The following is an 11,557-nucleotide window of genomic DNA, read 5'->3' on the forward strand; positions in this document are numbered from 1 at the left end:
AAGTTATGTGTGCTGCCAGTGACTTTTCATAAATTTTAGAAGCTAAGGAGCCTAGAAGGGCAGAAATGTTTGCATAATCTTCAAACAGATTTTATACCTATGGTTTCCAGAAAAGAACTGGAACCAACTGAATTATTTGTTAGCCTATTTTCATCCTATAGAACCTATGACCACTAGGTCTTTTCATGTATCTCTTTCTCAATTTTTATGTAATTATAAAGGTGATGCCTAACGTTACTGCCCACTAGGATCACTTGGGGAGCTTGAAAAAAATCTCCATGCCCAGGAATTCAATCAAATGTCTAAAGGTGACAGGTGCATGAAATTTTTAAAACACTGTTGATTCCAATGTTTAGCAAAGTTGGAGAAACAATGATTTATGAACTTAATATATAAAAAACTTTAAGTCTATTACAACAAAGTAGTTAGTTCTCAGTCCTTCTGAGGCCAACAAAAACAGTTAAAGAATGGGAAAGACAATTAACATGGCCGCCTTGGGAAGCACTTGGGAAGTAAATTAGAATGTGAATTTTTAGAGTATGTGAAATTCATGCATTACAGAGAGTAATAGTCTGCTAGATTTAACTGTATACTTTTACTTCTGGCTTTTTTTTTTTACTCTAAGTCTACAACTGTGCTGTGTATATATACATCTACTTTAATTCTTAAATAACTCTCTAAGGCAAGTACTATTAACCTCATCATACAAATGAAAAGATCAGAGAGGTTAAGTCACTTTTCTAAGATCACACAACCAGTTTATGGAAGACCCAGCAATCGGGCTGAACGCGTTCTACCCTGACGGCCCCATGCCCTCAGCCTGAACTCCACAGGACCTGCCTTGTGATCCACATATGCCTGCAACACACAGGGGAACAGGCTGCATGGGCGAATGGGGGCCTTCCTGTGTGCTCTTCTGTGGTGAACATCTTGGTCCTGAGCGTGGCTGTGACTCATTTGTTCCTCAGACATGCACTTCTCCAAAGGAACATCAGGTGAATCTGACAGGAGAGGAGACAGCTGCCCGGTCGCAGGGGCAATCTGAAGGAATGGCAGTATTCGCAAGCCTTTACTGATTATCAGTCTGGGCTCCGCCCTGCGCTACACCCTGTGGAAGACTAAACATGGCAGCCTTGGAGGGGCCATGTTTCAAGCAAGGAATGAAAATAACTATTAAAATGGAAATTAAGGATAATACAAATGAAGTCTACGTGAAACCATATGTAATTAAATAGAGAAACCGAACATTACCAGACCACCCCTCAAGACAAAATTAATTACTTCCGCCACTGTGACCCATGCTATATTTACAGACCAAAATAGCAGCTATCTACTCGATAAACATTGTTTGCATGCCTGCTCTGCTCCAGGCACTGTGCCAGGTGATGGAATTCTCATGTGGTCAGTTTTTGGCATGTTTTTAACTGCTTAGAATTAGATTTTTGGAGGCGCCTGGGTGGCTCAGTTGTTAAGGGTCTGCCCTTGGCTCGGGTTATGATCCCAGAGTCCTGGGATGCGGCGGGCCTAGGGCTCCCAGCTCAGCAGAATGCCTGCTTCTCCCTCTCCCACTTCTCCTGCCTGTGTTCACCTCTCACACTGTGTCTCTCTCTGTGCCAGATAAATAAATAAATACATAAAATCTTTAAAAAAAAAAAAAGAGTTGGGACGCCTGGGTGGCTCAGCTGGTTAAGCGGCTGCCTTCGGCTCAGGTCATGATCCCAGCGTCCTGGGATCGAGTCCCGCATCGGGCTCTTTGCTCAGCCGGGAGCCTGCTTCTCCCTCTGCCTCTGCCTACCACTCTGTCTGCTTGTGCTCACTCTCACTCCTCTCTCTGACAAATAAATAAATAAATAAAATCTTAAAAAAAAAAAAAGAGTATAAGAATTTTGAAGGCAAAGTCCCCACCTTGCTCATTGTTATATCCCTAGCATGTAACTTAATACAATGAACCAGATAAAAGTTTAGTTGCCTTTGCAGAAAATTTTCTCCAGGAAGGAAAAATCCTTCTCAGAGGGGAAAATGTCCTTTCCTTTCCATAAAACTGGTCTGTTTGCAGTGACAATACTTCCTCCTTCCTTCTCTATGTTTATCCTGGTCAGGGGGAAAACAATGGGTTGTGCATTTTTGAAAGTAAGCCTTAGGAAGAGGGTAGAGACTTTTGGTTGGATTGAACACATGAATTTATTTACTCTTTCTCACAATGGAAAAGATATGAACAGACAAGATCATAGAGAAAGGGAGCAGAGGAAACTCCAGGCATGCAATGTCAGCACATCTGTGGATGTCAAAAGCACATGACAAAGCTGCTAACACTAGGGGACAAGCAGCAGCAGAAGGGACCATCACAAGAAGCAGGATAACTTGCCCTGCGATTCCCCAGCCAGGTTCAGGGCTAAAGACATCAGTTTGCTTCAAAGGCAGGGTTGGAGGAGACAGGTTGACCCTCAGATTCTCACCAAAACCTTGAGTAGCCCATGAATACTGTTTCTCTCACCCCATCAGACAACAAGTTTTACTTTGCACTAAGGTTGAACCAGAGAGGCTCTGGGTAGCATAACCACAGGCACGAGGGAGATCAGGGGAGAGTACTTTGTTCTACAGGTTGAAATAGCCCCCGACCTACACACACACACACCCCACCAGGATACTTCTCTCCTGGCAGCCAGGCAGCCCACTCTCTATTCCTCCCACCACTTTCCAGGCCAGAGAGCATGGCGGTTCCTCTCTGGAGGAATGAATAGGCTCACGGGAAAGATCATCAGAGGCTAACATTGGGTGATTCTCCAACAGAAGCGCCTTGTCCTTGCCTGATCATTCTCCAGAGAAGCCCACGGGTTGGCAAGCCTCATTCATGCACACCAGAGAGGCAGAGGCTTAAATTTTGCCTATTTCTTTCAAAGGAGTTCTCTCTGAAGGGAGGTATATATTAAGTTTCTTTCTGTATCTGCATTTACATCACAGTCTAAAAAGAAACACTTAAAGGGGTCCCTGGGGGGGGTGGGGTTCAGTCGGTGAAGCGCCCAGCTCCTTATTTTGGCTCCAGTCATGATCTCAAGGTCATGATATCCAAGTCCTACATCGAGCTCTGCACAGAGTGAGGAGCCTGCTTAAAATTCTGTCTCTCTCTATCCTCTCTACTACCCCGCCCCCACTCATTTTTCCCTCTCTCCTTTTTTTAATTTGAGAGAGAGAAACAATAGCAATCAATTTTCCATGAAGATGTATAATTTAGCTGTTATAACTTAATCCTTCTATCTAACATAACCAAAATAACCAAAATATACAGAAAGAAGTGGAGTGCTGTATAAATCACACTGCTAAGTGGGCAAAGAAGTCAGACAAAATACAAGAACACATGCAATCACTCATTGCAGAAAAGCTCTCCTAAGCATTTGGAGATCCAGTTTTTTCAGTGAGTCATTCCTTTTACTCATTCGTATGATATATTTCGTAGTAACTTAATTTAGGAGAACTGATATTTTACTCTGTGATCTTAGTAACCATTTAAAATCCAAACATTTGTGGGGTACCTGTTTAATGTCAGGTGCTATGTACACTAAAAGCTTTTATATATAACTTATATTAAATATATTGAATTACATTTAAAATATTAGTTTGTATTGGGGCACCTGGGTGGCTCAGTCAGTTAAGGGACCTGACCCAAATCGGGGTTTCGGGGTGGTGATATTGAGCCCATGTCAGCTCTGTAGTGGGTGTCAAGATTCTCTCTCTCTGTCCCTCCCCCCCACCCCACTCATGCGTGCACACATGCTCTTTCTCTCTCTCTCAATAAAATATTAGCTTAGATTAAAATATACAGGAAATTAAATTTAATTATGGCATTAAAATGGCTTCCAATGTAAAAAAAAAGTCACCCCCCACCCCGGCCCCCCCAGAGCTTTTAGAGGGGAGAGCAGTGAGAAAAGAATTGCCAAGGAACAGAATTATGAGCAATTGGGGAGATGAATAAGTTTGTTATCAATTAATATTTTCCAACTGATAAGATAATCTTGGAATTATATTTTTAAAACTTTTCTAGATGGCTTTTCCATTTGTCATGAAAGACAAAATCATCTCCTTCCGGATGCCAACACCAACTACACTAAAGAGCCTTATTTACAATACAGCACTGTCCTCAACTTTGCATTGCAGATATTGAGATATTTGCAAATTTAGCAAAATTCAGATAAAATGAATACCCTAACCAAGGGCATCTGATGTTATAAACAAACACATTTTTTTCCCATCATGAGGGTAGTCTCATGTTTCTTTTGTCTGGGAATTCTTGGAGGAATCTGTCATTATCATTGGTCTATCTGTCAACAGTCTGTTTGTGGGGGGAAAAAAAAGCCAACAGAAGCATAAAATCTTACTACAATTTTAACAATTTACTTCAGATATATTGTATATATTTAGGTATGGAGACATTTCTACCTTTCAAATTAGGCAGAGCAGTCCAACACTGTTATAGTAAGATTTACTTTCTTATAGCTTTAGCTATGCCAGTGGTATACTCTTGTTCATTTAAATGTTAATTATATGCAATTAAGGCCCTATAAAATACCACTGTCCCTAAAACATGTTTCTTCCTTTCACCCATCAAAATAAAAGATGGAAAAAAATAGGATGAAAAAAATAATCAAATTATTTTCAATGACTATACTCCATAAATCACTTGGGAAAACAATATAGGTTGTCAATGTATCTACTGTTGTCTGTATTAAATTTCAATAATTATCAATCAATTAATTATTAATAAGTATTAATAAATAATTATACCATTAAACAAAACACTATACACTAATTTATTATGTGTTATATAAGGTAAATTTATTAATAAAAGTATTAATAAATATTATATATATTAGAATAGTAATAGTATAATATTTCATTGGAAACAAGACTGATCTTTCTTAAGAAAAGCTGAGATGGTGAGTGGTCTCTCTAAAGATCATCAAAAAGGAAAGGCTCTCCATGCAAGACTTGAGCTTGTCTTAGTTGTTTATAAAATACATGTAATATTTCCATACTTGAATCATAAATACTTCAAGGGCAGTGTTTTCTGCTACAATGCTTATCTTCTGAGTTACCTTTTTGCAAAATAGACTTTAATATTATTCCTAATTCTCTCAGTTAACATATTTTTCAGTACTAAATAAGATTGTGATAAAATTAAGATTTAATTATGTTCATTTAGCCAACAGATAGTATGTCAAAATTTAAAATATTTTTAAAAATATAAGGGGAGAAAATGGCTGTGTGCAACCTGGGAGAAGGTTCTTACCAGAACCCAATCATACTGGTACCCTGATCTTGACTTTCCACCCCTACAACTGTGAGAAATAAATTTCTACTACTTATTAAAAAAATAATAATGTAAAAATTCTAATTTTAGGGTTGCCTGGCTGGCTCATTCGGAAGAGTATAGGACGCCTGACTTCAGGGTCATGAGTTTGAGTTCCATGTTAGGTGCAGAGATTACTTACATAAATAAATATATTTTTTAAAATTCTCATTGTAAAAAGAAAAATAAATAACACTCCATACATAGAAAACAGATACAATTGAAAATTGGGATATGAACCATTATTTGTACATCAATGTTTATAGCAGCATTATTCACGACAGACAAAAAGTGTGTGGACAACAATCCAAATGTCCATCCACAGATGAATGGATGATCAGAATGAGATATATACACACAATGAAATATTAACCTTGAAGACTTTATGCCAGGTGAAACAAGCCAGACAAAAAGGACAAATGTTGTATGTTTCCTCTCATACAAAGTACCTGGAGTAATCAAATGCCTAGAGATGTATTATGTGTATTAATTTGAAGTATATGAAATTGCCATTTTGGAAGGTCAAAAACATCCAAATGTATACTATTTTTTCCAGTTCAACCTAATATGTAAAGAAAGGAACACCTCATCATTAAGGAAATTGAAAAATATATTCAAATATAAAGAAATATTATATATATGTTTATGTTACATAAGTGCCATGAAATGAAGGACTGATTCTTTTTGTTTCTGCCGTATCCCACTGCTTGGTAGGTAGGTAGGTACCATTTCAGTTTTGAAGGGCTGCTGTAGCAAATTACCACACAGCGGGTGGCTTAAAGCAACAGAAGTTGATTCTGTCACATGTCTGGGGGATAGGAGTGTGAAATTCAGGAGTCACTGTGGCCATGCTCCCTCTGCAAGCCTCTATGAAAGAATGCTTCCTTGCCTCTTCTAGCATCTGGTGGCTGCCAGCCATTGTTGGCATCCCTTGGTGTGTGTGGCAGCAACACTCTACTCTCCGTTTGCCATGTGAACAATATGGCTATCTTGCCTCTGCGTGTCCCTCTAAATTTCCCTCTTCATACTAGGACACCAGACCACTGGGTTAGGGTTTGTCCTAATTCAATATGACCTTACCTTAACTTGATTCCATCTACAAAGACGCTATTTCCAAATAAAGTTACATTCACAGGTAATGGGAATAAGCATTGGATGTATCACTTTCTGGGGGTGCAATTCACCTTGGTTCAGGTACTCGACAAAATATTTGGTGAGTTGAAGAGAAGAAAATTTATGAATTGAAGTTAGAATTTTAGAAGTTCTCAGCATCTGCTATTATAATTTTACAGTTGTTTATTAGAAACAAATTTTTTTTAAAGATTTTCATTTATTTGAGAAAAAGAGAGCAACAGAGAGCACAAGCAGGGGGAGTGGCAGAGGAGCAGGGAGCCCAATGTAGGATCATGACCTGAGCCAAAGGGAGATGCTTAACCAACTGAGCCAACCAGGTACCTGAGACCAAATTCTTTTTGTCTGCTGAATTTATTAGATGTCTCTATCAGATTCTCTCCATCATCTCCCCTCCTTCAGCAGTGACTGAGAGTATTTCATAAACTGTGGCTTTTGTAAAGTTTTTATTGATTTGCACATATGACATTGTGGTGTGTGCAGCTTATCTCAGTTTTGAAGAGATATTTGAATTTATAAAATCCCAAGAGAAAATAAATAACTAGAATACTTTAAACTTAAAACCTAATATTATTTATTTATTTTTTAAAAACCTAATATTATTAAAATTAGGCCATCTTAATGGGCTAAAGCTATTATCATACCTATCATAATAAATTATTAGTTTGACTCATACTTTTCATTTGGTAATAAATATATTTCCCAAGCAGAATTACAACAGCTCTGCTGTTATTTTTTTTAAAATACCATTTGTACTTTTATGGTTATTTATCATTTAATTTTTAAATTAGTCATAAAGTTCAAGTAATTAAAAAGTAAAAGTTACCCCTCAAGTGAAGTTTTCCAATGTTACAGGAAATAAGAAATAAGAATAATTGTTTATTATAAGCAAGCAAAAGAAAATAAAGATGGAAAATAAAAATATTTTTTAAAAACACATAGATTTTGGAAGTAGAAAGCATTCTCTTATGAGGTTAATACATGGGGTCAAACTATAATAAAAGGAAGTGAGGTCATTCAAACATCATCATCACTCAAGAAAATAAGCCTCAGAAAGGGTAAATTATTTAGCTAAAGGAAGAAAAAAAACTTTCACTAAATATATTTATATTAACTGGGGAGATGAGTATAACCGTATGATGTGATACCATTTATTTGTGACTCTGATTCAGATTGTTCTCCTGACTGAAAAGAGACCAATATATTTTCCTGGATTATTGATGGCGACTTTTTCTTTTTCTTTCCAGTGGTGAAAATAACGTCTCATTTTTCTTATGTGATAGTAATCAGATCTTCATTGTTTTAATCCACTACCAGCTATCAGATAAAATACTGAGGAGTCCATAATTCAAAGTTATGAAATTTTTGTGCCTTCCAGACTTTGCGTTTATGCTATCTGCTGAATTTAATATATTTTCTTTGGTTCATCAAGTTCCCTTGTGTATTTGTGGGGTCAAGTACTTTATTTCAGAAATGAATAAATGTGAAATAAGTCAAGCAGAGTCAATTATCATATGGTTTCACTTACTTGTGGAGCATAAGGAATAACACAGAGAACATTGGGTGAAGGAGAGGAGAAGTGAGTTGGGGGAAATCGGAGTGGGAGACAAACCATGACAGACTGTGGACTCTGAGAAACAAACTGAGGGTTTTGGAGGGGAAGGGGTGGGGGTTGGGAGGGCCTGGTAGTGGGTATTAAGGAAGACACATATTGCATGGAGCACTGGGTATGGTGCATAAACAATGCATCTTGGAACACTGAAAAAAATAAAATAGGGGCACCTGGGTGGCTCAGTGGGCTGGGCCTCTGCCTCCCACTCAGGTCGTGGTCTCGGGGTCCTGGAATTGAGCCCCACATCTGCTTCCCTCTTTCTCTCTGCCTGCCTCTCTGCCTACTTGTGATCTCTCTCTTTATCAAATAAATAAATAAAATCTTTAAACAAACAAACAAACAAAAATAAATAAAATAAAATTTTTTAAAAAAGAAAAAAAGAAATGAATAAATTAGCTTAAAAACTTAAAGAGCTTCAAAACAAATTATGGTCTTATATCTGTGTCTGCTTTTGGCTCTTGTATAAGAGACAGTATATGTTGAAAGAGCTCTGGGAGATGCTAGAAGATTGTATAACATGTATACATAGTGCTACACATGAGACTTGGTAGAAAATAAAGGTCCAGTAAAACATTTTGGCAGGCTCTGTCTCTTGGTGTCCTGAAATTTCCATTTCATCTCCATTAAAATCATCAAATCTGATCTTTCCCAGAGAAAGGACAAAACCTCTAGTCTGGCAACTCCTTCAATAATAAGGCCTTTCAATCTGTCATTATAAATATATATAAGTATATATATTTATAATATATAAATATATTATATATAATATATAATACATATAAATAAATATATAAATATATATTATATATAATATATATTTTAAAGTCATCATATTAATTTGATAATCTTTAGAATAATTCCTGAGAATATTTCAAGTTATTGAAAATTCTTCAGTGCCCCCCGCCTTTTTTTTTTTAAGATTTATTTATGTATTTGAGAGAGAGAGAGGGAGAGAGTGTGCACACATGCGTGAGGCAGGGTAGGGCAGCTGGGGGGAGAAAGAGAGAGTCTTAAGCAGACCCCATGCTGAGCCCAGAGCCTGACATAGGCCTCCATCGCAGGACCCTGAGATCATGACCTGAGGTGAATTGATGGTCTAAAACCCCCAGGCAAGCCCCCACCCATTGTAATCATAATTCTAAACATCTTCTACAATGTTGAAGAAATGCTTAGATATTAGGTATTTCAAGTGCTTTGAAAGTCTGGTCTCTGTCATTCATCATAGTAAATCTTGTTATTTTGTAAATCTGGTTCATTATAAAGTGGTATCAGATTATTTAATTCCTCACTACACAGTTGTATTTCTTTTATAATGTTTTTGCTTTAGGCTGTTTCAAAACTTTGAATTTTTATAAAACTAAAATAATTTTCAAATGGCTCTTTTTTGAGTACTGTATTATTTGATATAAATTATTCTAAGTCTCTAAAATCCAATTTCCTCCTCAGCAAGATTTTTTAAACTTTCTTGATAGAGGAGTAAACGTAAAGGCAAAAATATTGTTTTAAACTGGAAAGTTGTATAGCTAATATATAACTTTTAAAAACAATTACAAAACAAAAATAAGATAAAAGAAATAAGGAGAAAGAGCTATTGAAAGAACCATGTTTAGTAAGTTAGCATTTACAAATGGACTACACCCTTAATGTAAGACAGTTACTTAAAAATTTACCCATAAACACAGATTTAGAAACTCTTTTTAGGCATTTTCTTCCAATTTTTTTATCATTTTTCTGAAAATGGAATATAACAGTATCTTTGTTATTTATTTTAAGCATTTACACTCAGTGAAAGCCTAAAAAGCTAAATAAGTTTGATTCCCAAAAGATAGAAAAAAAAATAAAAGCATTTCTGAAGATTTTACTTCTGGAATGGAAATTTTAACATTTTCCATTTTATTTTATATCTTGCATATTAAAACTGCAAATCCTATTATTTACATCAAATTCTCATCCAATTCATTCAAAATGTGCTAGGAGCAGAAAGGAGATATAATTCTAAGTTTACTTTCTAAGTTACAGAGGTGGTTTTCTCCCAAGTTCAACCGGCTTTTCCTAAAAGCCTATGATTGTTTCCTGAGTTATGCTTAATATCATACATAATCAATTAGCATTATTACAATTATATCAAAAGTACAGAGATGTTAAATACCTTGCTGAAGTGAAAAATGAGTCAGAGACACAGCTCTGTCTAGGTGTTGTCACTCTGCCTCCCAGGATCCTCTAACTGCATTCAGAATTTGTAATTACTTCTCTCTTATTTGATTAGAAATAGAGACAATGTTGATTCTGGCTTTAATCCAGAAACAAATAAATGAGGAAATCAGTTTAACTGGAAAGAAAGCTAAAAACAGAGATTCAATGACACAGTACCAAATATTTTCCTGTTTTCCCTCCTATTTGTATGAATTTTCATGAAAGATCTAATAATGTATCTTCATGAAAATACATCTTTGATTTTTTAAAACTCTTATATTTGTGCTTATCTGGAGAATTTTTGTACTTGAACTTGGTAATGCTCACTTGAAGACTAAGTAAACCAAAGTTCAGTTGAAGATTTGCTTTATAGTACTAATGATAATAAAGTTGTACCCATAAAGATATGGGTTAAAATGTCATTTCTACTACAATATGGAGAAAAGCCTAATATTTTTAGTTATAAAAAATGTGGCAAGCTAATAATTGCCAAGATGAAATGGCCAGTTTAGTTAATCTTTAAGAAAAATAAAAATTCCCTGAGGTGCAAAATTACAAAATTTATGTGTATGCATCAATTACACCCCGAACGAGTTGTTCCTTTTGTTTTAAACTCTAGAGGATTTTCGAATGTGTAACACTCAACTTGTTAGTTCCACTGGTTGAGTAATAGTTTCAGACTGGAAATCCAGGTTTATCACTTCTTTTTTTGTTCTGATGTAACGGAAGCTTTTGTTTGCTATTCGTTCTGTGATCCTTATTTATTAACTCAGATTCCAGTAAAATATGGAAGTTGTGTTTTCTTTCTGTTGTTTGTTTTCTGCACTCAAATATTGCCAGTGTTTGACCTTCCCATTAAACTTTTTCCTGCCACTCACTCAGAAATTGTAAGTTTATGAAGAAAAAGCTAATCCTGATGATTAACTGGAAAGAAAAACAGGTTAAAGTTAAGGGGGAGGCCATTTAGAGGTGTGGCTTATATTGAGCTGAAGACAATCAAGGCTCAAAAGACTCAAGAAGAACTATTCACCGTCCCTTTAACTGCTTAAAAGAATTTAAAAAGAGGGTCTGTACCAGGAGAGACTTAATACCAAAGAGAACTTTTTGTCGAAAAGACATAACTGGGGGCTCCTGGGCAGCTCAGTTGGCTAAGCATCTGCCTGTCTCACGTTATGCTCCCTGCTCAGTGGGAGTATCTGCTTCTCCCTCTTCCTCTGCCCCTCCCCCACCCACCTGGGTTGTGCATGTGCTCTCTCTCTCTCAAATAAATAAATAAA

The 11,557-nt window shown here is 36.3% G+C and overlaps 1 protein-coding gene across 1 annotated transcript in view; it reads right to left on the reverse strand.

Moving 5' to 3' along the window:
* Nucleotides 1-10,345, reverse strand: part of FGL1 (fibrinogen like 1) — a 29,751-nt gene extending 19,406 nt beyond the window's left edge. The window contains exon 1 of the mRNA XM_059384186.1: nt 10,237-10,345. The gene's annotated coding sequence lies outside the window, so the exon portion shown is untranslated. The remainder of the gene's footprint in view (nt 1-10,236) is intronic.
* Nucleotides 10,346-11,557: the final 1,212 nt, after the last annotated feature.

The sequence above is a fragment of the Mustela nigripes genome, chromosome 18 (genome assembly GCF_022355385.1).
Source record: "Mustela nigripes isolate SB6536 chromosome 18, MUSNIG.SB6536, whole genome shotgun sequence".
NCBI classification, from domain to species: domain Eukaryota; kingdom Metazoa; phylum Chordata; class Mammalia; order Carnivora; family Mustelidae; genus Mustela; species Mustela nigripes.